Source organism: Chionomys nivalis, chromosome 14 (genome assembly GCF_950005125.1).
Source record: "Chionomys nivalis chromosome 14, mChiNiv1.1, whole genome shotgun sequence".
NCBI classification, from domain to species: Eukaryota; Metazoa; Chordata; class Mammalia; order Rodentia; family Cricetidae; genus Chionomys; species Chionomys nivalis.
This window is the reverse complement of record NC_080099.1, coordinates 50,767,326-50,795,246: the sequence shown is the minus strand read 5'-3', so window position 1 is coordinate 50,795,246 and position 27,921 is coordinate 50,767,326. Positions and strand designations below refer to the sequence as shown.

At 36.3% G+C, this 27,921-nt stretch overlaps 1 protein-coding gene across 4 annotated transcripts in view; it reads right to left on the bottom strand.

Annotated features, from left to right (window-relative positions):
- Rit2 (Ras like without CAAX 2) overlaps positions 1–27,921 on the bottom strand; it is a 298,991-nt gene that overhangs the window by 83,796 nt on the left and 187,274 nt on the right. The gene's annotated exons all lie outside the window — the stretch shown is intronic.

The following is a 27,921-nucleotide window of genomic DNA, read 5'->3' as shown; positions in this document are numbered from 1 at the left end:
AATATCAACTTTGAAGTTGTAATGAAATAAACTGTCAGACCCTTCTCCATTCTACCCACAAAAAGATAAAAATAGACATTCACCTTCTTCAGTGATTTCTCCAATTATAATTCTCCAGTCACATGTTGATTAATAATCACTGCTAGTAAAAAGGACTGATAAAGGTCACAAGTTCAAATGGTCCTTTAAAAGAAAAGATAATCCTGGTCTGTAACAATATATGTATGCGTATCTTCCAGATGCATATGGTATTTCATGTAACTTAAATAAGCATAAAAGTTTTATCTAAAATTATCCAGGCTGAATGTCAATTCATTTTAGCCAAAATTCCTATTATCTCAGTGTCAAATTAAAGTAAATGTGAGACATATTCAATATGTTCTCCATGATTGACTGAGTCCAGGTAAGTCAATACAACTCAATTCAGTCAAGCAAATCTTTATTGAACATGAGCTCTGGGTCTAAAATCTTGGTAAATACTAAAAAGAAGAAATATAAGGGCACAGACTCAATTTTTCTTTTTTAATCTAAGCATTCTCTAAGAAAAGGAGAATGGGGAGAGACCCTTTGCTCTTGCTGAATGCTAGGCAGTTTAGCATCAGCAATCTCTATATGTGATGAGGGTGCACAGCTTATTCGGTAGCTGTTACCATACCATATTTTGCTCTTTCTTGGGGATTAGGAATGTATAAAAAACAAGCTCTGTAATCAAGCAAAGCCCAAGATGCACAGAATATCAGTCATGATTTTGTCAAAGTTTCTTCATTGATTTGTTCACAGTACAGTTGAAATTTTTCTGAATGAAAAGTTGAAAAAGTCTAGGTTTATATCTATTTTAGATATAGGGACTTGAACAGTGCCATAAATCTCTTGCAGCTTTATTTCTCCATCTACAAATGGAGAGGTTGGACTGGGAAAACAGGATGGTATATCTTATTTATAAAACAACAGTTTAATTGACACTGACTTGCCTAGATGACTAACTAACTGGATTGGATAGTGCCACCACTTGTGCAGTGGAAGAGCAGAACTGGAACTGGTTATCTCTCACACACACACATGTACATGCACACTTAGATATATCATATATTTAGTCAGTATTATGGTGGATTTTAAAAACTACAAGCTGGGATGTATGTATGCATTATTTTCTACTAATTAATAAAGGTATTAATTGGAATTATATCAATTAAAATATTTCTAAAACAATTAAAATTTTTACATATATAATTGTATAATGTGGAACAATAATTATTATTTTAAAGTGTCACTCTCTAGGCCACCTTGAGTTCACTCAATCCTTTAGAATGTTCTTGACATGCTTGACACAAATTAGTTCCATAACAGACATTATTAAGTCATCTAAGCACAAAACAAAATACTGAATTTTGCTGAATGAATGGGTGAAGCTGGAGTCCTCAGATTACCCTTACTCTACCACTGTAGGCAGGACAGGATCACTCTGCCCTAAGAATCATGCGGCTGTAACCTGCAAGGTTTCATTTCAAGAAAATTTCACTTTTACTCTTTCTTACTATGAATTTCAAGTCAAATGTGCCTGTAAATCCATCCTTTATGCTGGCCACACTAAGCACCTCTCTAAAGACAGATTTTCAATGCCTGTATTAGTACACTATAGTCATTTGATACACCTTTCTAGAAAGTTCCCCTCATACTCTTTCATCAATATTTTCTATCCCAAATCCATATACATATAAATGTATGTATGCATGTATATGTATATGCATATATATATAATAAAGACTTTTGAAGAAACACAAAGAATAGCAACTATGCATAGTAAAGATCAGTATTCCATAAGAAAGAAATAATTCATGAATAAGGCAGATCCAACTCTATAAACGATGAAGATTATATACCTTCAAGTTGAATGCAAATGAAAATAGAACTTTAGGGCCAGCAGTATGACCGATCAAACAAAAGTGCTTGCAGCCAAACTTGATGAAAAGATTAATCTCTGGCACCCACATAGTGGAAGGAGAGAGTCTACACCCCAAGTTGTGCTTTTATTTCTACAAATATACATGCATTCATGAGTGGCACACACACATGCAGAATAAATGAATGAATGATTGAATAAATAAATAAATAGAATTTAATAGAAAGGAACTTTAAATTAGCACACCACCCAGATATAATGTATGTTTTTTGCTTAAGATGATGCTGTTTAAATAATTTATAAATTTATATTTGGGCAAAATAGAGTCATTTTCTTATTTTTGATAATAATGCATTAACTTATATCAAAAGAATGCAAGTCATGTCACACTTTAGGAATTTATTTTTCTACTTTATAAATTGGTGTAAAACTGCACTAAGTGTCCTTCCTAGGTCCCTTATTTTTTATTTAAAATTTCTTATCTTTATTTGAAATTTTAAGGCATAAATGAAATTACATAGTGAGAATCACATCAGTTTGGGAAACATAAAGTAAACCAAAGGAAAATTAGAGCCACTTATTTCAATAACCATTAAACAAGAAACTGAATGAAATGTACACCTAAGTCATTTACAGAGAGAAAAATACGGTAGCAATTCTCTCTGTGTGTGTCTCTCTGTGTGTGTGTCTCTTTCTCTGTCTCTCTCTCTGTCTGTGTGTGTGTGTGTGTGTGTGTGTGTGTGTTATAAACAGAGGAACCTTAGATAATATGGTAACTCCAAAGCCTGACATTGACTAGTAACTTGTTCTCTGTGGTGCTGAGACACCTGGGTGATTCTACCAAATGCCATTCTGGATCATCATTCCATGGTGTTGCCTTTTGTTTTGCATAGTTTGATTACTTTTCATTTCTTCAAGCTGATTAGAATATTCCCAGTGAGTAGGTTCCTCCACTACATTCTTGTCTTTTTCCTGTGATTTTATAGGACAATAATCATTTGGTTCTCAGAATTAGTCTTTTTTTTATTTATTAAAGATTTCTGCCTCCTCCCCGCCACCGCCTCCCATTTCCCTCCCTCTCCTCCAATTAAGTCCCCCTCCCTCATCAGCCCAAAGAGCAGTCAGGGTTCCCTGCCCTGTGGGAAGTCCAAGGACCTCCCACCTCCTTCCAGGTCTAGTAAGGTGAGCATCCAAACTGCCTAGGCTCCCACAAAGCCAGTACGTGCAGAATTAGTCTTATCATTTCTTCTCTTTAGAAATATTTCCCCCAAAAAAATGTATCCTGTAATACCATTTGTGGGTTCATTAAATGGCTAACACCCTGCAGGAGTTGTTAAATCAGTTTGTGGGAGTTCCTTCTTTCTATTATTTTTAATGTTAATGATGCTGTGAACACACTAGAAAGTGTGTTATATAGAACCCACCTCTGATTCACATTGGAGGTAGAGATTATATCTAGAGAGGAGAAAACTGAAATACAGTGAGTTTGAATAATTTGCTTCACACAGGTTCTCAGAGGCAGTGGTCGTGCACAACTGTGAAAGATATTTATCGCAGATCAAAGACCCTTTTCTTCATACTGCTTTGGCTTTCACTTTCCTAAGTTTATAATATCATTTAAAATAATTAGAATTCAAAAGCTAAAACCTGTCATTTATTTCAGTAGCTTAGAATGCAAGAGTTCTGATAAAACATTCCAGAACCCGCATTAGCTGTTATTTATAACAGAAAAAAAATGAGTGTGAAGAATGACTACATGTAATATTGTGACTGACAAACACATGGAAAAGAGTTAATTCATGTGTTATGCCTAAGGAGTAACTTCCCAGAAAACCTGGGTCAAAACAGAGGAGTCCTGGAGCTATTGCAAGTGAGAGTCTAACATGACAAACAGAATCTCAGCTAGAAAACATTAGAAATCTTCTCTCGTCCCAAACCAATTTCTTCTTACATGCTGGAAAATGATCAAAATACAAATAAACCAAATTAACAAAAGTCAAAAGAGGGCCAGGCTCATGTCTTACTGCTGCTGACCCCCATTAGGGGGTTATTCCTTCAGGATCAATACCATTAATGCCTGACTGTGGAGACCCTGGAATCAATGGAAAGTGATAAAGGAAACAGAATCAATAAGCATTAGAAAGACAACAGAGAGTGAAAAAAGACAAATCCAGGGAGAATGCTGTGTAGGACTTTGCCTGAATGAGGGGCAAGGCATGGCTTGCAAGTTACTTCTGCCTCACTTATCTAAATTGTTTCTTCCAACTAGAAAAGCTAATGTTGAATGCAATTAATATTAAGTGCAGCTGGAAGAATCATAGTGCAACTGGGGAACCTGATTAACTTCAAATTTCCTTCAAAAAGCCCACAATTTGAAGCAATCCTTAGCATCAGCTTAGAAAGCACTGAGTTTGTATTGGTCTTATAAAATGGAAGTTCCCTTAGAAGGCTAAGGGATCAAGTCATTATAATATTTGTGGCATGACATCTATCATTTATCAATTAATAGTGCTGGAGATACTCTTGAGAACACACAGTATCTAGGGCAAAGAGATTGAATATACAAACAGGCAGCAGCCAGACCACACACAAATATAACTCCTTCACACCTCAAGAAATCATACCCCAAAACAAGATGCTTATCTGCAATATCCCTTTAGTGATCTGGTTTGCTAAAAAGCAGACTCTAGGAAATCAGACTCTTTGGCTTCTATCTCCAATAGCAATCCACAAAGGCAACAATGTTCAGCCCCAAAAGAACAAGGCTGTAATAAGGAGGGCATGTTCATTCCTGACTGCTCAGCCCTGAAATAATCACACAGAGACTGTATTAATTAAATCACTGCTTGGTGCATTAGCTCTAGCTTCTTATTCGCTATCTCTTACAAATCAATTTAACCCATTTATATTAATCTGTGTATTGCCACGTGGCTGTGGCTTACTGGCTAAAGTTTCCAGTGTCTGTCTGCAGTGACTCCATGGCTTCTCTCTGACTCCACCCTTCTTTCTCCCAGCATTCAGTTCTGTCTTCCCCACCTACCTAAGTTCTGCCCTACTATAGGTCCAAAGCAGTTTCTTTATTTATTAATGGTAATCACAGCATACAGAGGGAAATCCCACATCATATCCCCTTTCCTGTTTAAATAAAAAAGTTTTTAAATTTAGCATGGTAAAATTACATATAACGAAAGAGTTATCAAACAAGAATTACGTTACAATATTGCTATTTATTTTATCTTTTGTCATAACTACGGAAAAGTATAACTATAACTATCTCTATTCTTCAACTCCATCAAAGACTCCAGGAGGATATAAGATTACCTAAGTAAACTGTAAGTGCATTGTAAGCAACTTCCAAAACTCAAGAATTGACAGAAACATCTCACTGCCTGGACAGTCATCCAAAGTTCTTCTGTTCCATTGGGGCAACCATCTTCAGCCTACATAGTACCCAGCAGACTTTTTCCACGAAGCAGGAAATTTCAAAGACAGTTCTGCCTATACTAGCAGTTTGCTAGTCACATATTTTTTGTGTATCCTACAGAATGTCTAGCATACTCTTTCATGAAGCAGGATCATCTCACCTTTAGGCAAGTTCAGCAGTCATTTCTCTATGAGTCCTGCATGTCCAGTTTATCAATCAGTCTAGGCAAGAGCATTTACTCCAAATGGTCAACCAACTCCATAAGGAGACTCTTCAATGCCCATCTTCCTCTTGAAGTAGATTGGTGCTGCCAGGAGCAGATGTGTCTTATTGTCATAAAAAGTCCTAAGTTCTTAAACATTTTAAAGGCCATATTCTGAAGGTCTCTGAAAGATCTGAAGAATACCTATCCAACTGAAATATATCTCTATACATCTAGAGTATCTAACTAACATGACTACAATCTTGACTATTATAGATGATTATATATTAACCTATATTTTTAATTATATATTACATCTTTAATAAAATTACACAAACACAATACATTAGTCAAGGGCAGAAATATATGTATACAATATAAAAAATTACCTAATATTTCTATCAATAACCCAAGATCCATAACAATGCAAATTATTCATCTCTATAGCATATCCACCTTTAAATGTAAACAAACAATCATAAACAATATTTGGGAATATGGGCATAGTTCTGTTCATACTGCTTCCTGCTGTTTATCGGGCTAAGTATTTTCTTCTTGGGAGTGTTCACAGCAACCTTTTGGGGGATCTTGGTCCATCAAACCATATTAGCCTGGAATCAATCCGCAGGTTCTCATCCTGTGTGGAAACAAAAGAACCTCTTTTCCAAAGCAACATATCCTTAGATTCAAATTTTGAACTCAAGATACCTTTGAAATATACATGTTGGCTTAGCTTAGCAGTTCCCAGAATCAAATATCTCTCTGCAGTCAAAAATTTAAAAGATAACACAACAATATGCACCTCTGAGAGCCATGCACACAGCCACATTCTCAGGAACACAGCCAGTCCATGCCACCACTAAGCAAACTATAGCAGTCTTCTCACAAACCCCATCCAAATATTCAGTCTCCTTGAAGAGTCAGAGGCCATGCTGGCAGTATGGCCCAAAAAGTCTGCATTTCAAAACTGTGGCTTTTTTTCTGCTATGGATGAATCAGGAAAACCTCTTTTAAAGGAGCCACAGCATGCCACCAGCAAGCAAAGCCCATCTAGTGAAAAGAATATAGGCTTTGGAGATAAAATAAAATAGCTTTCGGTCTTCCATTACCAATGGTTGTCATTATGTATTAAAAATATATCAACTATGTAGTCAGAACAGAAGACTGTGGTACAAACTACTAATGTAAAATAACGTAATTTTATTGTTAATAATAAATGTCCATGTATTTCTTGTATAAAATGATTAATTTACATGTATGTGCATTATAGAAGGCATGATATATTGAATATATATAGAAGGCATGGTTTATTGAATATTATAGACAGAGATAGTTTCTCAGAACACTGGCTTACCCAAGGTACACTTTTAGTTATTAATTTAAAAAGAGATATTATTGATGAAAAATCCTTTCTATATGACTCTCAGCAAGATAAATCAAATTTTCAACAATTCATTAAGCAGTTCAATCAGGAAATACACTAGTACACATGTCAGTGCTCAGAGACTGTCCAGTGTTTGCTGTAAGGTTAGGAGAGATCAGGGAATTGTAAACATAAAAAGTTAGGATGACCCAAACCATTAGCAAATGCATGTCATTGAAAGACTCCAGTGAGATGAGAACAACAGGACTCCACAGGATTTTCAGTAGAAGAGCATCTGCGTTGATGTTTGCTTTAGTTGATACATGTATCTGTGCATAAGGGTGGTATTCACATGGTTTCTTCCTAAAAGTTACAACTCCCCTTGATATACATGGTGATACATATACATGTATATGTATATATATATATATATATATATATATATATATATATATACACACACACACACACACACACACACACACATATGTGTGTATATATAAATGTGTGTGTGGTGTTATTTGTGATGTTGACCTAACTATACATTTATGAAGCAGTTTTTCCAATATTTAAACCATCATTTCTCCTTAGGTTAACTGCATCATGTTTCATATAAGAAATGACCTTACTATGTCCATGCAACCTTCACGTTGCTGTTTTCTGTTGTTTTGGTGCAATGGTTGCTATTGAGTACTTTTAAAAAAGGTTTATTCTGCTCAAATTTTGGTTTGTGTGGGAAAATGCTTCCATCAAACTAGTAAGAGGCTTTGGCAATATCACCATGTAGTGGATGACACCATAAAAGCAAGAGTGCATGCAGAATGCCACACAAAGCAAAAGGATTGAACTGCTAATTACTGTTTTAAAATAGCTTTTATTATACAACCATCATTTAATTGTTGTTAATGTATATATAGGTGTGTTCTGTGTATAAGATAATTAATTTACTTATATATTCATTATAGAATCATTTAGCCAGACATTCCAGAAATAAGCTAATGAATACATAGTTAGTACATTGTAACTACATGGAACAAAAGGAAGCAATTGAGCTACACTTGCTTTATATGAACTTGGGGAAAGAATTGATAAACTTTTATGGATGATCAAGATTTTATCACCTTCTATTAGGGAGTACCTCACCATCTCAAAACTACAACACTGAAATGTGGGGCAAATGAAACTCAGTGTACATATTCAAGACAAATCAAATGCAAACAAGAGAATCTATTCTATTTAGACAGAAGCTTTGGCTAAGTAGCAAGCCTATCAATGAGTTCTAATTTCCCTTTGAATAACAGTGATGGGCACGTGGAATCATACTTTAAGTCAATAAAAATCACATACAAGGCCTTTTCTCAAACTGTTAAGAGAGTTCTTTCCTGCAAAAGTAGTCCTTGAGATATATCATTAAAATGAGAAACATTTTTTCCTTAAAAATGGGAAATAGCCAATTAATAGTGAAGTCACCATGGAGAAAATATAACTAAAATCAAAGAAGACCAAATCTTAGTGACTTCAGTTGACTCTATTGGACCTATAATACGTTAATAGAGTGATAAAATTTGGAGATACTCTCTTCTAATCTCATTATCAAGAATTATAGAAAATTGAATCCCAAAAAAGCTCAATGACTGACAGATTTTCATTGTGTGTGTGTGCACATGTACACACATGTGTGTAGTGTGTACAGTGTATATGATTGATATCAGGTTACCTAATTTATCACTGTCCATCTTATCTTCTAAGATAGAGCCTCTCACCAGACTCTAAGCTCCCCAATTTGTGCAGACTGACTTACCAATAAGCCCCAGGAATCCTTCTGCTTCTTCCTCCCTTGTTCCAGACTACAATAACTTTTACTGTATTTGACTTTTCTCCCCATAGGTCCTGGTGATTAAACTCTGGTTCCTCATGATTGTGAAACATGCAGTTTATTGACTGAGTTATCTCTCCAGACTCCTCACTTATTTCTAATTCAATAATAATATTGCAATTATCAATGTTTGTGTTGGAAAAAGTAGAGTCAACATATTTACCAAATACCTCTCAAGCCTGGAGATACAATTGTGAATGCTGTTGAATATGAGTACAAATGGCTGTAACCAGATTTCAGAGCAGTCAGATAAAAAGCAACTCCACAAAGTATGAAGGATGCTATAATTTGAGATACAGTATTATGGATATCCATATAAAGAAACAAGACCTGTCTGGTAAGAAGCAATAATCGAGGAACAACAAGGAAATTAAGACTTATGAAGACTTTGTTTAGTAGTGAGCACATACCTGATACCCACTGTATTAGGCAAAGTTCTTTAGAGAGCAGAACAAACAGAAAACCTAATTATCTAAATATTAGATTGACTTATACACTAGAGGGTACTCAGTACAACAATGGCCATTTGACTGCTAGAAGGGAAGAGAACCTGGAAGCTTGTTGGTCTATGACTCAACAGCCTCAGTTTTGTATAGGAAGCCTGGAATCTTCCTGAGAGCTACGAGTATTTAGCTATATTGAAAGGCTAGCAAAACTGGAGTCTGATGTCTCTGACATATGGTAACAGCAACAATAAGCATGCTGACTAAGAAAGAAGAAATGAAGGCAAACACATTTTGCTTTTTCTTGGATATTTTATATTTGGATTTCCCTTTGAAAGGTATAGTTCATTTTGAGGATAAATTCCCCTCCCTTCTGTGGCTCTTAGCTGATTTTTCATTTAAAATTTTTGTTTATTTATTTATTTTAGAATTTCATACATAAGTACTAATTTACAAACTTTTCATGACTCTGTTTCCTACTCCAGCACCTACAATGGCCCCCAACTCTCTCTCTCTCTCTCAAACTCATGATTTGTTCTTTTTAATATGAATGTTATCTTTACTCCATTTGGTATTACTCATACATGTATGTGTTTAGGGATGACCATTTGGCATGGGATAGCCTAACAGGGATCTTATGCCTGGAAAAGTTCCTTCTTTCTGATTTTATAGTACCTGGCAAAACTTCCTTCCAACTGAACAGGCCTTAAGTCCAATTATATTGTTCCTTCCCCCAGAGCTATAAATGACATTGTTTTAAAAAGCTATAGAAACACATTATTTAGTTTACTTCAATCTTAGTGTTATTTATCCTCCTTTCCTCTCCCTGTGCATTACCCCTTCAAGTTTCTTACTTCCCCTGAGTAACACCTATGTCCCACTGTCTTTCTATTTAGAACTTCTCCTCTCCCATGGTTCATTTTTACTTTCTTGGTTTCTGTGATTAAGAAACTGACAACCAAAGCCAATCAGCAAAACCACAAACATTAAAACCTTTTACTTCAGCTTTTCCAATATTCCATGCTAGATTCAGACCTCATGTGGGTCTCTCCTATTTTCTCACTACTGAAATACTGAAAGATAACAAAGCAATATTAATATAAGGATAATAATTTGGAGGTTATAAGGAAAAATTTTATGAAACTTTTTGAAACATTGGTTGAGAATGTATGTAGTACATGGGTATGACTGCCTGTTAGGAAATTCAATGGTCAGAACTCAGAAATATGAATCTACAACCAAAGAGAGCTAAATTAGGAGTATATATAGATTCAAAGAAAATTCTCATTTATCATTTTATTCAATGCTTCTGAAGACATCAAGCTCAGGACTTTCCCATTTTACAAAAGTTATTGTGACCTACTTCTATAGACCTTTGAAGATATATAACTGAGACTAGAATATTGGGAAATTGTTGAGATTTGAAGCAAGCACTTTAAAGACAGTTACAAAATAATCTCTTCATTGCCCAACATATTAAGTGTTAGAGACAGAAGAACAAGGCTCAATTAAGGAATATTAAAGAGAGAAAATCTAAGTAATAATTAAAACAGTATCAAATACATTGGAGGCCTCCAGTAAGCATACAGATATTAGCTGCATGTATGGACACTCAAAGAATCAAGGTGATAGGTTTGGGGAAAATTTACTATAAAATAAACACTAGAGTATTTGGGGTCAGATAAGTTCAAATGTAAATGTATTAAGTCTTATAGCATGATATACATCAAATTTAGGGAACTAGAAACATGGGAGTGTGAGTCAATAAACTTCATGGTGATATATATTCAGTAGTCATTAGTATATCTGGCACAATTAGAAAAAGAATGAATGAAATTTTCACACAGACGAAAATGAAAACAGCAAAGAGAGAAAAATGAAACCCAATAGACAGCAGAAACTGAAGGTCAAGGTGAAAAGAGATTATAAAACATAGACAGTAGTGAACCCAACCTTTATGAACAGGGAAAAGAGGTTGGGCGAGATTTAAAATGAAGACAGTAGATCAAGTCTGACAACAAAGAAGTTACTGATAACATTCACAAGGGTCATTTGTACGTGGTATTGAGAATAAAGGGTACATTGCAGTGGAAATGATTGAGAACTAAAAAGACAATGGCATTAGTCTCTCTAAAAAGCAGTGGTGCCAGAATCAACATATTTTCAGATTTCTTTCTATGGCTTTTATTTGTCTATATGATGTCCTTTCTGCAATGATTCCCTAATCTCTCATTTACACAATAAGAATGTAACCTGTATTGAGTATTCACTTGTTTGTTGTGGAATAAATAACTACCAATTGAGAGCCTTGTGGAAATAAACAACCTTGCATGCTCAAATATACACATATATGTATATATGTATATATCATGTGTGTATGCATGTATGTGTGTATGCGTATATAATATGTACATACATGTTCATATACATATATACATGTATGTATATACATGATATATGTATGTAACGAAGTCTGGGCAATCTCAGTAAGGCTAAAATCAAGGTGCTAACTGAGTTAGATTTCCCAGGAGAGAAGTCCTTTTTAATTTCTTTGCTTGGTTTTCAGGTTTTGACTATTATGTTTGTAGGTCTGAGGTCTCTATTTTGCTGGTCATTAATGAGGAGCAGTTCTCTGCTTCAGGAGTCAATCCACATGCTTTCTGAAGGGCACTTCCATCTCAAGAACAGCAATACTTCTGGTCCTGCAAATATCTTTTCCTTCTGTCAGCACTAACATGGAAGTGCCTTTAGGGCTTATGAAGTAGATTGGGCCCAACACAATGAGGTCCCTGTTGTAATAAGAGCGGCGGGGCTGCGTCCCCGGCACCCGGCCGCCCACATGGCTAGCTTATGCCCTGAAATAATTGCACGGAAACTGTATTCTTTTAATCACTGCCTGGCCCATTATTTCCAGCCTCTTATTGGCTAGCTCTTACATATTGATCTAACCCATTTCTAATAGTCTGTGTAGCCCATGAGCTGGCTTACCAGGGAAGATCTTAACCTGCGTCTGTCTGGAGAGGGAGAATCATGGCGACTCCTTACTCGGCTTCTTTCTCCCAGCATTCTGTTCTGTCTACTCCGCCTACCTAATTTTCTGTCCTATTAAAGTGGCCAAGGCAGTTTCTTTATTACTTAACCAATGAAACAACAGATAGAAAGATGACCCACCTCCATCATTTCCCCTTTTTCTGTTTAAACAAAAAAGAAAGACTTTAACTTTAACATAGTAAAATTACAAATAACAAAACAGTTATCAAGCAAGAATTACAGTTACAATATTTATATCTACTTTATCTTTTATCATAACTAAGGAAAACTATAACTAACCATTCTTCAACTCCATCAAAGACTCCAGAAGGATATATTACCTAAGTAAACAAGAAATAAGAAAACTCTAGAAATGACAGAGACATCTTGCTGCCTGGACAGTCACCCAAAGTTCCTCTGTACCGTTGGGGCATCCATCTTCAGCCTTCAGGCCCATAGTATCCAGCAGACATTTTCATCAAGCAGGAAATTCCAAAGACAGTTCAGTCACTTTTTGCTGTGTCCTGCAGAATGTCTTGCAGACTCTTTTATGAGTCAGGAACCCCGAAAAACCATCTCACCTTTAGGCAAGTTCAGCAGTCCTCTTTCTGCGGGTTCTCTGTGTCCAGTTTATGCAATAGTCCAGGCAAGAACAGTTTCTTGCCCAAGTGGCTATCAAACTCCATAAGGAGCCTCTTCAATGCCCATCTTCCTCTTGAAGTAGCTGGTGCTGCCAGAAGCAGACGTGTCTCATTGTCATGAAAAGCCCTAAATTATTAAAACATTTAAAATGCCATATTCTGCAGTCTTTGAAAGATATGAAGAATGCCTAATTGAAATATATCTATGCACATCTAGAAAATCTAACTAACATGACTACAAGCTTGACTATTATTTATGATTATCCAGTAGCAACCTATATTTCCTAATTATACATTACATTTTTAAATGAACTACATAATCACAATACCTTAATCAAGATCAGAAATACATATACATATAACAAAATTGACCTTATAATCCATACCAATGCAAATTATTTATATCTATATCATATCCCCCTTTAAATGTAAAAGAACATTTATAAACCATATTTGGGAACATGGGCGCAGTTTTTCTCTCCAAACTGCTTCCTGCTGAATGGGGGCGCTGTATTCAGATCTCTTTCATGGTGTAACCTGTGTGTCAGGGTCATCTCAGTCGGCAGTTGAGTGAAGTAATTTTCTGAAGGTGTTCACAGCAACCTTTCAGGAGGGCGTGGTCTATCATACCATATCGGGATAGACACAATCCACAGAGTCTCATCCTCTGTGAAAACAAAAGAAGACCCTCTCCAAAGCATCATATCCTTAGACCCATATTCTGAAATCATAATACCCTTATGTCCATTCTGGTTTAGCTTGGCAGCCCATATAATGAAATGTCTCTCTGTACTTAGCTCCTTCACAGTCAAAAATTTTAAAGAAAACACAATAATACAAAGAATCCAGACTCTCTGTGAATTTTCCATTTTTACGCGGCTTATTTTTCTTTATTTCTTTTAATCTATAACTATCTGTACTCTTTCTCTTTAAAGACTTTACCCTTTTTTTTTAAGACATTAACTTTATTCTTTATATATATATTTTTCTCTCTCTCAAGCCTACGTACATTCATCCAACAGTGTCTGAATCAGTTCTATTGTGAATCTGTAATTTTTTTACTATCCAGGAGCACTTTGTTTTGTGCTTTTAAATCGCTAAGCACTTGATCTAAGCTGTGACATTCCTAGGTCAAAAACAGGTTCTGCCTGCTTGCCCGGCCCAGTCCAACATGGCAGAGCCGCTCGTGCCTCTGATCCTTGCACATTGCACCAGTAGCATGGTGGAGCTGCATGTGCCTCTGAGCCGTTTGGTGCCCCTGAACCACTCACAGTTCCAGGCACACAGTAGTCCACATTGCCATCAAGCAAGCCGTAGCACTTTACTCCAAATGCTCCATTCAAAGACTCTGTCTCCTGCAGGAGCCAGACAGAGATCGCGATGGCGGCACAGCCCAGAAAGCCGGCCTTTTAAAACAGCCAGTTTTTTCCTGTTGCTGAGTCAGGACAATTTCTTTGCCGCACGCAACCCACAAACAGCAAAAAGCTGTCTTAAATTCTCTCTGTGTCCTTTTTAAGCCCTCTCAGGTTTTACGTGGAGTTCATTAGCACGCTGGGCGCCACTCTGTTGTAATAGGAGCGGCAGGGCTGCGTCCCCGGCACCCGGCCGCCCACATGGCTAGCTTATGCCCCGAAATAATTGCACGGAAACTGTATTCTTTTAATCACTGCCTGGCCCATTATTTCCAGCCTCTTATTGGCTAGCTCTTACATATTGATCTAACCCATTTCTAATAGTCTGTGTAGCCCATGAGCTGGCTTACCAGGGAAGATCTTAACCTGCGTCTGTCTGGAGAGGGAGAATCATGGCGACTCCTTACTGGGCTTCTTTCTCCCAGCATTCTGTTCTGTCTACTCCGCCTACCTAATTTTCTGTCCTATTAAAGTGGCTAAGGCAGTTTCTTTATTACTTAACCAATGAAACAACAGATAGAAAGATGACCCACCTCCATCAGGTCCCTTTTGAAAAGTACTGTGACAACATTGGGGAACCATACCAATTTCATGACTAATTAAACTCAGGAGGAGTGACCATGTAAAACAAAGACTCCACAGCATCCTAGTATACAGCATTCTTCTCTTCCTAGAAATGCCTAATGTACACTGTCTACTTTTTGTGTATTGTGCAAAATTTTAATACTTCTACAAACTCTGTGTTAATATGTGTGTGTGTGTGTGTGTGTGTGTGTGTATACACATCTATATGAAATATTGCCATGGAGTTTTTTTCTGTGAGTAGAAGGACCAAATTCATTCTACGAGTAGAATGAATAAAAATGAACCCAATGAAATTTGATAATATAAAGTCTATTTGCACATATTTGTATAACAAAATATGCGTTTGTTAAATACAAACATATACTCAAGTAAATAAAAACCAAAATGATGGATTTAAGAGCATCAGAGTGTTACAGAGATATTAAAGAATTAGAACTGAAAACGTGAAAATATAGTTTTCGCCTAAAATTTGGTACTACTTTCCCTTGGCATAATATACCCTGATTCTGAAAACATGGGGAAGAGTTTATAAAGGTGAAAAGAAATTCCCTTCTCATCTAAAAGATGCAGAGACAAATATAAGATTCTCGGGACTTCTAAAGATGGGCCTGGGCAACCCATATTCTGAGGGATGAGACACTGAAAATCTCCACAACACGGAAGACTGGAATTCATCTGTATCTTACAAACTCCAACACAATATTAACTTTATGGTGTTTTGTAGGCATTTTGTCTCATATTGGTTTGTTTGAGCATTTTCTTTCCTATTGGTCTTTTGCTTGGATATTGAAGTTTCTAATTTTGTGTTTTAGTGTGTGTGTGTGTGTGTGTGTGCATATGTGTAATTGTTTCTTTTGTTTTTGGTTGGTTTGTTTGTTTTAAATTCAGATTTGTTTGGGGTCATTTTGTTTGTTTCATTTACTTGTTTGTTATATAAAGTGAAAGAGAAACACAAGAACATGAAGTGGGAAGGCTCTGAGAAGGGTATAGGGAAAAGAAGCAATGATCAGAAAATATTATATGAAAAAAATGTACTTAAAATAAAAATGTATTTTTGAGATGTGTTGAACCGAGATTCAAATAGTTTTAACTATGGAAACTGAACTGAAGCTGATCCAGAATGATCATAAATTTTTTTCTCTGCCCAGAAAAAAATATGTAAAGTTTGGTCAAGAGGAAAATATCATAATAAAATTTTTATGATATTTAAATATATTAAAGTAGTCACATGATAAAGAACAAAAGTAAGAAGAATATGATTAATACATTAAGAAGTTAGACAAAAGCATGGTGATGTGTGTCTTTAATTCCAATTTTTGGAGAGAAAAGCAAATGAATCTCTTCTGAGTTCAAGGCTAACCTGTTATAAACAGCAAGTTCCAAGACTATACAGAAAACCCCTATCTAAAGGGGGGAAAAGATAGGCAAAATTGAGAACATAAAATCCAGAAAAGAATGTTATTTTTAAATTATGATTGAAAATACAATATAAAACCCAAAAGACACTTTACATAATAAGAGAAATATACTTCAAATACGGATAATCTTAATAGTGTAGGTTTATAGCTGACATCACTAGCAAAGAAAGCTCAGTAAGTCCACAATCATAATAGGCGTTGTATATACTACTCTTACCACATGCTAGGTAAGGTGGCAAATACAAAAATAAAATATAGACAGACTTAAGGAATATTAGTCACAGATTTGATCTAATTGGTATATATAACTTTGCATTTGGTAACTATAGACTACGCATTTTTAAATATACATGAAACAGAAATATAGACCATAAGTTGGGCACCGGACTGAGCTCCCAAGGTTATAATGAGGAGCAGAAGGAGAGAGAACATGAACAAGGAAGTCAGGACCATGAGGGGTGCACCCAACCACTGAGACAGTGGGGCCGATCTATTGGGAGCTCACCAAGGCCAGCTCGACTGCTACTGAAAAAACATGGGATAAAACCGGACTCTCTGAATGTGGCGGACAATGAGAGCTGACGAGAGGCCAAGGAGAATGGCACAGGAACTTTCATCTGGCGATGGATCGAGAGAGAGACAGAGACCCAATTTGGAGCAACGGTCTGAGCTCTTAAGGTCCAAATGAGGAGCAGAAGGAGGGAGAACATGACCAAGGAAATCAGGACCACGAGGCGTGCACCCACCCACTGTGACAGTGGAACTGATCTATTGGGAGCTCTCCAAGGCCAGCTGGACTGGGACTGAATAAGCATGGGTTGAAACTGGACTCTCTGAACATGGCGGACAATGAAGGCTGATGAGAAGCCAAGGACAATGGCACTAGGTTTCGATCCTAATACATGAACTGGCTTTGTGGGAGCTTAGCCTGTTTGGATGCTCACCTTCCTGGGCCTGGATGGAAGTGGGAGGACCTTGGTCTTCCTGTAGGGCAGGGAATTTGGACTGCTCTTCAGTATCGAGAGGGAGGGGGAATGGACTGGGGGGAGGAGAAGAGGAGTGGGGATGGGGGAGGGGAGTGGGAGGAGGGAGCAATGTGAGGGAGGAGGGGGAGGGAAATGGGAAACGGGGAGCAGAAAAAGAATAAAAAATTTAAAAAAAAAAAAAAAAAAGAAAAAAAAGTTTGTATGATTCAAATTTCATACCAATCTATAATCATGCAATTAAGCTAGTGGTCATCACAAGCAAAAGTAAATCGGGAAATCATATTGTAACAATATTTCAAACACATAGCCAAATAATAAAGAGAATTTGCAACAGAATTCAGAAAAGACTTTAAGGTTTAAAAAAAAAAGAAAAAATATTTTAAGATTTCTCATGCATAGCTAAAGATGAGCCTAGAGGGAAATTTAAAACTTCATCTTTTTATGCATATATGAGAAATAAAGCTTTTTTAGAAAGGAAAATTTGGTTAAATATTCATTTTAAGAAATTAGTCTTAAGGAACAAAACCCCCAAAGTAGTAGGTGTATACATAGAAAAGAAATTACAAACATAAAAGCAAAAAACATCTAATAAAAAATAAAGCCCAGAAGAAAAACTATGGAGAAAATTGGTAAAACTGGATCAGCTCCTGGACATATTGAAAAAGAAGAGATAAAATGAAGGGGAAAGCAGGTCATGATATCACCCCAGTTAGGGACAGTTTACAATAGGTAGGAGTTCTCCCTGACAATAGACGTAGTTTTAAAAACATACAATTATTTTACTTTTATAGAGCTTTCCATAATCAATAACTTTTATCAAAATGAGTATTTTTGTCAACACAATTTTCACAACTCTGTTGACTTGCACTAAGTATATGAGGTTTTATAATAAAACCTAACTGAAGTTGTACAGAAAAATGCAAACTATCCCTCCAAACACAAATATTGAAATTTTAAATAAGAGCTTAAAACATATAAAAGAGCAATGCATCACAAGCTGAATTTCCTTTATGTCAAAGCAGATCGCAATTGTAAAGTCAGCCATTCTGAATTAAGGTTCTAAGTTTATTTCTTTTCCATTCCTCAAATATTCTAAGTAGATATTGTGATGTGGTGGCCCAATGCTCAGTCATAAATGTGAAAAAAAATCAGAGCTGTATTTTACTCCTTCCAAGGCTCAGTGAAAATTACAAGAAGGGAGATGGAAACAGTGTTTTGCCTAATTAATTTTACTTCTGCTTTTTAGAAAAATATAATTTGTGCGTTGTGTGTCTTCCAGTCTCATACTACACATGAGTAAGCCTCGCAGGATGAGTAATGTAGTATGAATCCATTCAGTGCCTCAAAGGGATATTTAGAGAAGAAAGGTACTTGGCAAGGGTAATTCCTTGGATATCTCTCCCCTTCCACGCCTCTATGTTTGATTTGCTACCAAAACAATCAGGTAACATCTGGCTAGGACATTCAAAATGCCTCCAATTTTGAATCATTCTGCCCTAGAGTAAGGCTATCCATCACTCATTTTCACCATTATCCACATTATCTCAATTGCTAGATTGTGTTTATGCAGAGTTAATGGGCTGTGTAGCAAGGGCTAAGGTTGGTCTGGATGTGAAGCTAGTGCAGACTGTATTTGATGACTGTAATAGCAGCCTTTATGCATGAATTCCTTTGACATGTCAAGGAGAATCACCGGCAATGATTCCTAGGAGATCGATTTCAAATGTGGTGACGATCATTGAGAATGGGCGAAAATAATTATCTCTTCATTTTCTAACAAAATACCAATGTGTCTAGAAGTTGAAGGTGACAGCATAAACATGGAAGAAATTCTCTTAGGGAAAAAAACTCAAACATTTACCTTGATTTTCTACAGAATTTCATGAAAATCAACTAATACCATCGCCTTGATGACAAGGTTTAGATACCTGCCTCATTTCCAAGATGACTTCACAGCTCTTGTATCCACATTGAGTGTCTCTTCCCTCCTCTGACACCCAGTGATCTCATTTATCTCTGAAGGGATTGCCATGGCAACACAGTAGGATTTTGCCCTATTTCGCTCTGTCACCACTTATTCCTTATTTTCTTGACAACTGTGTTTTTCAGAAGTTGAGAATCAGGTGTTTCAGCTTCTTATACCCTCTACTCTATGATAGTAGTGTTGTAGACATTGTACTACAGCAAGGGAATGAAGAAAATAAGAAATTAATGGATGGGTTAAGTAATTAATTAATGAATAAACAAACTAATTGGCAGTACCAATGACTAAGTCAAACTTTATCTAATATTGATAAATAGAATCCACACATGCATTCAGACTGATCAAATTCTATTTGAATAATACAACTGCTACTCCGGAGTCCCACAACTGAGGCATGTTTCTCTATTCTACTTCTAGAAAATCACTAGATTATTTTTTTACTGGTAGTTTGCTACCAATAAATTTAGTCTTCTTTCTGTCATTATCACAAAGACTGATATGAACTTGAGTTTTATTGCATTCATTTGTCCTCTGATTGTTCATGCATATATGATGTCTTCTGACTACTCTAAGCCTCATCCACATCAAACCTGCTGCTTCCCCACAGATCCTTTCCCCACATTGATGTGCCTTTGTTGTGTTTTTTGATCCAGTGAGTTTAGACAGGGTTGTCTGTTTGATTGTGTCTTTGGAACTATTCCTTTGAGTTTGGTGAGCTTACTGGAGTGTACACAAGGAAAGACAATGACCTCCCTCTTTCCCAGAATCCTTTGGTAACCAGTAGTTCGGCAGTGAGGGGGTAGGACTTCATGGGCTTTCCTACCATGACTCACTGCTTGTAGAGGCAGCCAGGTTAAGCTGGTGCTGGTAGCTGCAGCTATGAGAACATGAGTGCAGTGCCTGTGTGTTGCCCACATGACACATTACAACCATTCTTTTTATCTTCAGCTGGTACATCCTTTATACTCCTTCCTCTGTGAAACTTCCTTCTGCCTCACAGTGGCTAATATTCACTGACATTTCATCTTGAAAATAAGCCAAGATTGTACTTTAAAATCTTAATTTTATCTTTAGGATTTTATGGGATCTGAATGCTATATAATATGACAAAAAAAACATCAAATTAAAATCAAATAGTAGGGAGTCTCAGAAGTCATGTTCCTGAGTTCAGAGCTTAAGCATCCATATAAAAACCTAACTGAAAAGACCTAATCTATAATCATTTTATTGGGGAGGCAGAGACAGGCAAATTTGGGAGCATAGCCTAATCAATGAGTGCCAGGTCCTGTGATTAAACCTTTTCCCAAAAGAAAAAAAATGTGGAAAGCAACCAAGGAAGACATAATATCATCTATCAATGACCTCCACTGGCACATACATATTTGGACACATGAGCATATATTCTCACATACATATACATTAAACACAGACATACACAATACCCATACACACAAAACAGAGTTATTGATTGAGGAAAATAAGCACAATACTCTTGAGGACTCTTGTTAGGGTTTTGCATCAACTTGAAATTTATCTTTGATATTTGTTCATGTTTGCTCAAAGTTAGCTAGCTGTACCTTCACTAATACTATACTAAGATCAAGGTATATCTTCCTGATATGTCAATTGAGAGTATTTAAAGGTTGCATATTGGACTGCCATACTTCATACTGATTTAAGAACATGTGAACCTGGACATTTCCAAGTCAGATTCTGTTCTGGTCACTGTACTAAATGTATACAGTCCAAATACAGAAATTGAATCTATAATTTAGAATAAATTCACAAAATCTCTCTTCTCCAAGTTTTATTGTTTACCCATGAGAGTTCACACTTTTCACTTTTGCATGTTTAAAAAAAGTGAAGCAAAAAGGAAACCTAGAAGCTTCATCTGTGACATTGTATTTTCGTCTTCTGTCCTCATAGTTTGAGTTGTTATTATCATTTTAATTCTTGTTCTATAGCAGAATTTCAGAGCCCTTAAAGACACCCTCTTGCAGATCTCCTCTCACTGCTAAGACTATTTTAGTATTCTTTACTTATTCAACACTTATCCAGAGCATTTCTAGCACATTCTGGTTCTCTGAAAATGCAACGAGAATAAGACTAGGCCATGCAAGAGCACAGGGAGTCTATGGTTGCTACTGGAGGGGAGGGATATGTCTCAGGGGATAGCCACCCTTTGGTTGCCATTGCAAAAGTAAATAACTCATCTTTGTTCATACAACCAACCCTCATGAAAGATGATAGATTAAAAAAAACATGAAAATAGGAGAAGAACATGTTGGGAAGAAAAATGGGTTCTATTAGTGTGAAAGAAGGATAAGAAAGGATAAGGGGAAGGTCAATATAAACTAATTTCATGTGCGTGTGTTTGAGTAAATGGGAAAGTATTAAAAATAAGAAAAAATATAAAATCCTGAAAATTTTTTGCCTAAAACCTTTATTACAATAAGCATATGATACATATGATAAACAACTTAAAAGTTAAAGATATTGAAGAATTATGACAAAAGAAAAATAATAGTTAAAATACTATCAAACTTCTTAAAGACCTTGAACTGAGACTACCTGTGAGGGACTGATTGGAGCTTTTTATTAAACTCTGCACCTTCTGTTGTCGATGCAAGTTTCTACATACGTTTCCTTCAGTAGGTTTCCTTTCGTCTTAGCCACCGTGCATTCAAGTTATGTTATAGACCAAAATAAACTTGGTTTTCCCTGAATTATGATGATCAGACATCCTTCCAAATCTTTAAGACCAAGCATACTGTCTTTGTCAGTGTTGTGAAGAGACATCAGAACCACAGCTACTCTTATAAAAGAAATCATTTAATTGTGGCTGGCTTACAGATTCAGAGTTTTAGCCAATGATGAACAGGGGAGGAAGCCTGGTAGCATGCAGGCCTACAGGGTGCTGGAGGAGCTAAGAGTTCTACATCCAGATCCACAGGAAGTAGGAAGTGAGGGAATGATACTGGGCCTGGCTTGAGCATTTGAAACCCCAAAGCCCACCCCACAGTGACACACTTCTTCCAACAAGGCCACACCTCCTGATCCCTATCAAGTAGCACCATCCCCTAATGACCAAGCATTCAAATATGTGAGCCTATATGGGGTATTATTATTCAAACCACCACACATAAAAATATGATGTCTGACTAAAAGATCTTAATATGAAAACAAGGTCTTGTTGGTTAAAAGTGATATTATGACTTTTATCTTTCTGTATCTATCTATCCAATGTGTGTATGGCATAAATTCTGAATAAACTTGAACATTCACCTTTCCCGTAACATCTACCCCAGATCCAGAGCTGAGGTAACAATTCTTGCCACTGCTTTCCCTAATTTAATCCTCTTAAGGCACCAAGAGTCTATGAAATGGCATCCTCTCTCTTACTATACTTGTAACTTTAACAAAATTTTTGGTAAAATTCTGGAAGAGTCAAGAGCAATAACCAAGTGAATGAGGAAAGGAACCCACCAGCAGACTTTTATATCACAGCCACTATCATTACTGGAAACCCAGAAAATATTTTACTTGGGAAGACATGCCTGACTTTTTCAAATGCTATTTTAAGAGATTTGGAAGTAATTTTTATATTTGTTAGATTATAAAGTTTAGTGGCATCTTACATTTGATTAAAGCTATATTAAAAGATCTTAATATGAAAACAAGGTCTTGTTGGTTAAAAGTGATATTATGACTTTTATCTTTCTGTATCTATCTATCCAATGTGTGTATGGCATAAATTCTGAATAAACTTGAACATTCACCTTTCCCGTAACATCTACCCCAGATCCAGAGCTGAGGTAACAATTCTTGCCACTGCTTTCCCTAATTTAATCCTCTTAAGGCACCAAGAGTCTATGAAATGGCATCCTCTCTCTTACTCTACTTGTAACTTTAACAAAATTTTTGGTAAAATTCTGGAAGAGTCAAGAGCAATAACCAAGTGAATGAGGAAAGGAACCCACCAGCAGACTTTTATATCACAGCCACTATCATTACTGGAAACCCAGAAAATATTTTACTTGGGAAGACATGCCTGACTTTTTCAAATGCTATTTTAAGAGATTTGGAAGTAATTTTTATATTTGTTAGATTATAAAGTTTAGTGGCATCTTACATTTGATTAAAGCTATATTATTACATAGAGACTTTTTGTCAGGGACTATTGGTTTAATTTAAGCATTATCATCTTGAAATTTATGTAGCAATTAAGAGGTAAATTTTGGTTCTGGAGTCACCAAGAAAGGGCAGGATCGTCACTCAGGATATACAGTTATGAGAAGGTTAACCATCCTTTGCTCGCTGCCATAATTCACTAAATGTATCACATAATGAAACTATGTGGTAATTCATTTTTCCTGACAAAACCTGTAATGAGAACAGAAAATGAAATGAATCTACCTATTCATTTGACCCAGTGTGAAAGCAGAAGGTAAGAGAATTCCAGTTACGCTCTCTAAAAGTCATCATTGGGCTATAATCTTAGGGTGGTTTTCATTGGATCACAGTGATAAATTGTTGAAAATCTTTTCTTCTACTTAAAAAATAGAAAAATACTAATGAGCAGTATAGAAAACGTTTAGAGGGCTTGGCCTACAAGATGTATTGAATTAGCTATTTCCAATTCATAGCACATGGTTTTCAAACTTGCTTGAGCATTCGCTATTACATCAAAAGTTACAAAGCAGGGTGACATGCAAGCATTTGATAAATGCTGAGTAATAATATGTAATTATTCTATACAAATAGTATAATCAGTGAAATTCAAGTACTTCTTTCAAGATTCAACAACACTTTCCTGTTTTTATTCAGGGTGATATCAAGAACTAAATAAAAATTCATGTCATCTTCTTAATTAACATTTACTTTAAATTTCATTCCAAGAACAGCCAATTAAAAAATCACTGATCCCAAATCTCCCTTGTGAACATGAAGGGATTTGACTAAAATTGTTTTAGTTTGTAGAAAAAAAAAACTTTCCATTCTCCACCAGGTCATTACCATAGACATTTTTGATTTTTACATAGTCAAGGGAACTGTTAGCACAAAAAGGCTACTAAACACCAAGCAGTGTATAAGGCCAAAACAGAACCACGTGTCCCAAATGCCATCATCACAGCCAAGAAAGACCTCAGAATATTTGAGCATCACTGATCAGAATTTAGTCTTTGCCTTTGAAAGTAGCATGCATGAAATGCTTTGGTCTCAGGCAGATAATGAACAAAGGACATATGTGAAGGAAGCACAGCGTCTGTGATGCTCGAGACCCTGACACTTGGAAGAGTCGAGTGTACTGAGGAAGACGAAATGTTGATGTAATCAACATCCATTACAGATTTTATTTTAACATTTTGGTTCAAGTAGAACTGCTTTCAGCTGTCAGTGATAATCTGAAATAGATATGGAAGTAGGCTAGAGATTGCTTTAAACATCTTTATCACTAACTTCCCTGACATTTACTGGGGGAAACTGTGGGTTTGCAGCTTGCCTGGAGGTCTCTCAGAAGTTTGCATTTCTGCCTTAATATTTAATTTTTTCTTGGACAGAACTTCCCTACAGCCATCTTTTGAGATCATGGTCTACTCATACATCTCTGCAGGGGGTATTATTGCTTCCCACATCCCCATGAATATGTCAGAAATTTTCATAGCCTCTTTGATCTTGTTTTTTCTATCTGTGGTGAGTCAGGCAGATTCATAAATAAAAATTGCCATTAACTATTATTATTGCCAAATGCCCTAGGGATGCATCACTTTATGCTGATTGGTTCTGATAACAAAACTCAGCAAAAGATAAGAACAACGTGTTTCCTCTCAAAAAATGTGCTTGACTTAGGACTGCCCCTCCCCACCCTGAGTCTGGCAAGCTGCAGAGTTTTAGATACCAGGGCTCTAAAGCCATCTTTCAGAGCTCTTGTGGAGATGAAAGTGGGGATAGGATTACTACAGGCTAAATGACCACATAACTTATTTGTTTTACTGAGATTCAGACATTTTTAGTTCATAAGGTTCATGAAATTGCTATCATTTCCGCTAATCTAATTTTATTTGTTTTTGTTCAGAAAATGTTGACTTTGACAATTCTTACAGATCTCTTTGTTGTGCACGGCATCAGATATATTAAAAGGTCCTTATTTTACATTCCAGAAGTGTTTTTGAATTTGGCCAACACATATCATGGCTTTCTGTTAATGTCTAGTTGGGAAGGAATAGAAAGGGACAGTGTGAGGCTGTCCTTCCTCTAAGATAGCTGAGGTACAGCAAAGTTTCTGGAAGTCTTCCTTCCACCCTCAAAAAGATGCAGAGGGCTTTATAATAAATCCTATATTATATATGTTCTCTATGGAAAACCTTGGACATGGTGAAAAATAACAACAGAAAAAGAACCAAATTCAAAGTTACCCTGGTCTGCACAGACATACTCAAATATTCCTAGGAGAGAAGCAGCTGTGTAGATTACACTTTATGTATGGGATAATATTTCTTCATTAAAATCATTTGCCTCTAAAAAGTAATCTTTATGTAGGATGCATGTGTTTCTGCATCACCAATTGACTTTGTGTTCATAGCAAGAGAGAAGCCGAAGGCTTAGATGATTTCTATAATTATAACATTTATAATTATGAGCTGTGAGGACGTGAACATAGCAACTATATTTAGGAAGTTTGCTTTACAGTGTGTTATAATCCAGTAATTCACCCAGTCCATACAGATATACCACATAATGGAATTTCTTGCTCTTCTCCACCACCAATTAATTTCAAATGGCACATTAGTTTGGAGAGGTGGTTCAGATAATCTAACAATGACTAGGCAAAATATATTCTCCACCTCCTCTCAGAATATTATCCCCTAAAATATATCTGACTTCAATATGATCTTAGAGTCTTGGTATTAAAAGACTATAATTTGGACAGTATCAATATTATTTTTAATTGCCTGGCATTCGAGTGGATTCAACTTCCCTTCTCCTCTGTCTGCCAGGTACTTTTAGGTACTCACTTCAGAGTCTCTATTGCATATCTTTGGTGACATCACCTACAGCCCCACCAGTGTGCCTGCTGCAGTCTGGCCAGCTCTCAGTGGAACACAGAGACATGAAAACTCCTGTCTGTCCATGTGGTTATGCCTGATGAACATGTTGTTGACACTCTTCCTACCTTGATTTGGCTTTGTTTTTACTGAGGGGTCCTGATGAGAAACGTTGTCCTAGATCTTCTAAAAGTGAATGCGCAGGGGATCTCTGGTTTACCTCCATCTGTAGCATGAACGGGGCCTGCTAGTTGGGGTTTCTGTCCTGTCCAGCACCCCACAGCCGGCAAGCCCCAAAGAAAATCACACAGAGATCTCTATAAGTTATAAAGCTGATTGGCCCATTAACTCAGGGTACTTATTAGCTCTTGTAGCTTATATTAACCCATTATTCTGATCTATTTTTGCCATATGGCTCGGTACCTTTTTCAGCTGGCAGGCCACTTCCTGCTTCCTCGGTGAGCTGAGCAGGACTGGGAAGAATCAGCTCCCCCCTTCCTAGAATTCTCCTGTTCTCATTGCATCATTTCTACTTCCTGTCTGGTTTTCCCACCTATACTTCCTGCCTGGTCAATCAGCATTTACTTAACACATGATTGACAGATTACATACAATTCTCCTGCACCATCCATCATCATATCATCATTGCTACATGAAAGGAAATTAGAAAATGCTGTATTTTCATTTTAAAAATATGGCAAATAAACTTATTATCTCAAAAGATGATTTTTATCTATAAAAGGACTTTTCTTGTCTCTGTATTCCCACTACTGTAAACCTCATCCACTTCACAGCCTAGATGTTAAATATTTACATCTGACATTATAGAAAGATATCACATATTGGAAAATTTCACATGTTCTCTCTCTCTCCCTTCCTCCCCCATCACAGTGAAACTATATACATTTATAATACATACAGGGAAATGAAGAAATGCTACTGGATTTTGTTGATTAAAAATATGGTTGGAGCTTGATACATGACTGAACAGTTATATTTTAGCTGTGAACTTGTTCAAATAAATTATTTTGTCTCTGCTTATTAAAACTTGTTATGTCTCTTAAAAGATCTTTCACATGTGTTCATGGGTCTTTTATTTTTCCAGATGTTGTTTGCTGGGCTCTCTATAGACAAAGATCCGAACAACTTGAACTGAGGTCTGTACTAGCCAATACCATGAAAGCCTCCAAATAGGTTTTTTTTTTCCCCATTTTCACTTAATCTAGAATTTTTCCCTAGCAAGACTGTGAAACTTGTGTGAACTAAGGCAAATCTAGTTCTTTACATTTTCAATAGCATACATTATTAGGGCTTGGAGTAATTTATAGACTCAGGTAAACACAATGAGAACCCAATAATGCTTAGAGTCTGGGAGTTTCTACATAGAAGGATATATTTGGAATTCATACTGCTTTCTGTTTCTCCTGGTGAAAACGTATAATGATGAAACGGTATAATGTTCCAAAATTGGCTACTTCTTCAAATGAGTTCCAAAGAAGCCCCATTCTAGGAAAGTGTATGTTAATGTTCACAGATTTGTATCACACTCAAGGCAGAAATGCAGAATTCATTGCTTGGCACAAACTCTTACTTTTACAGCTGATGTTTCTC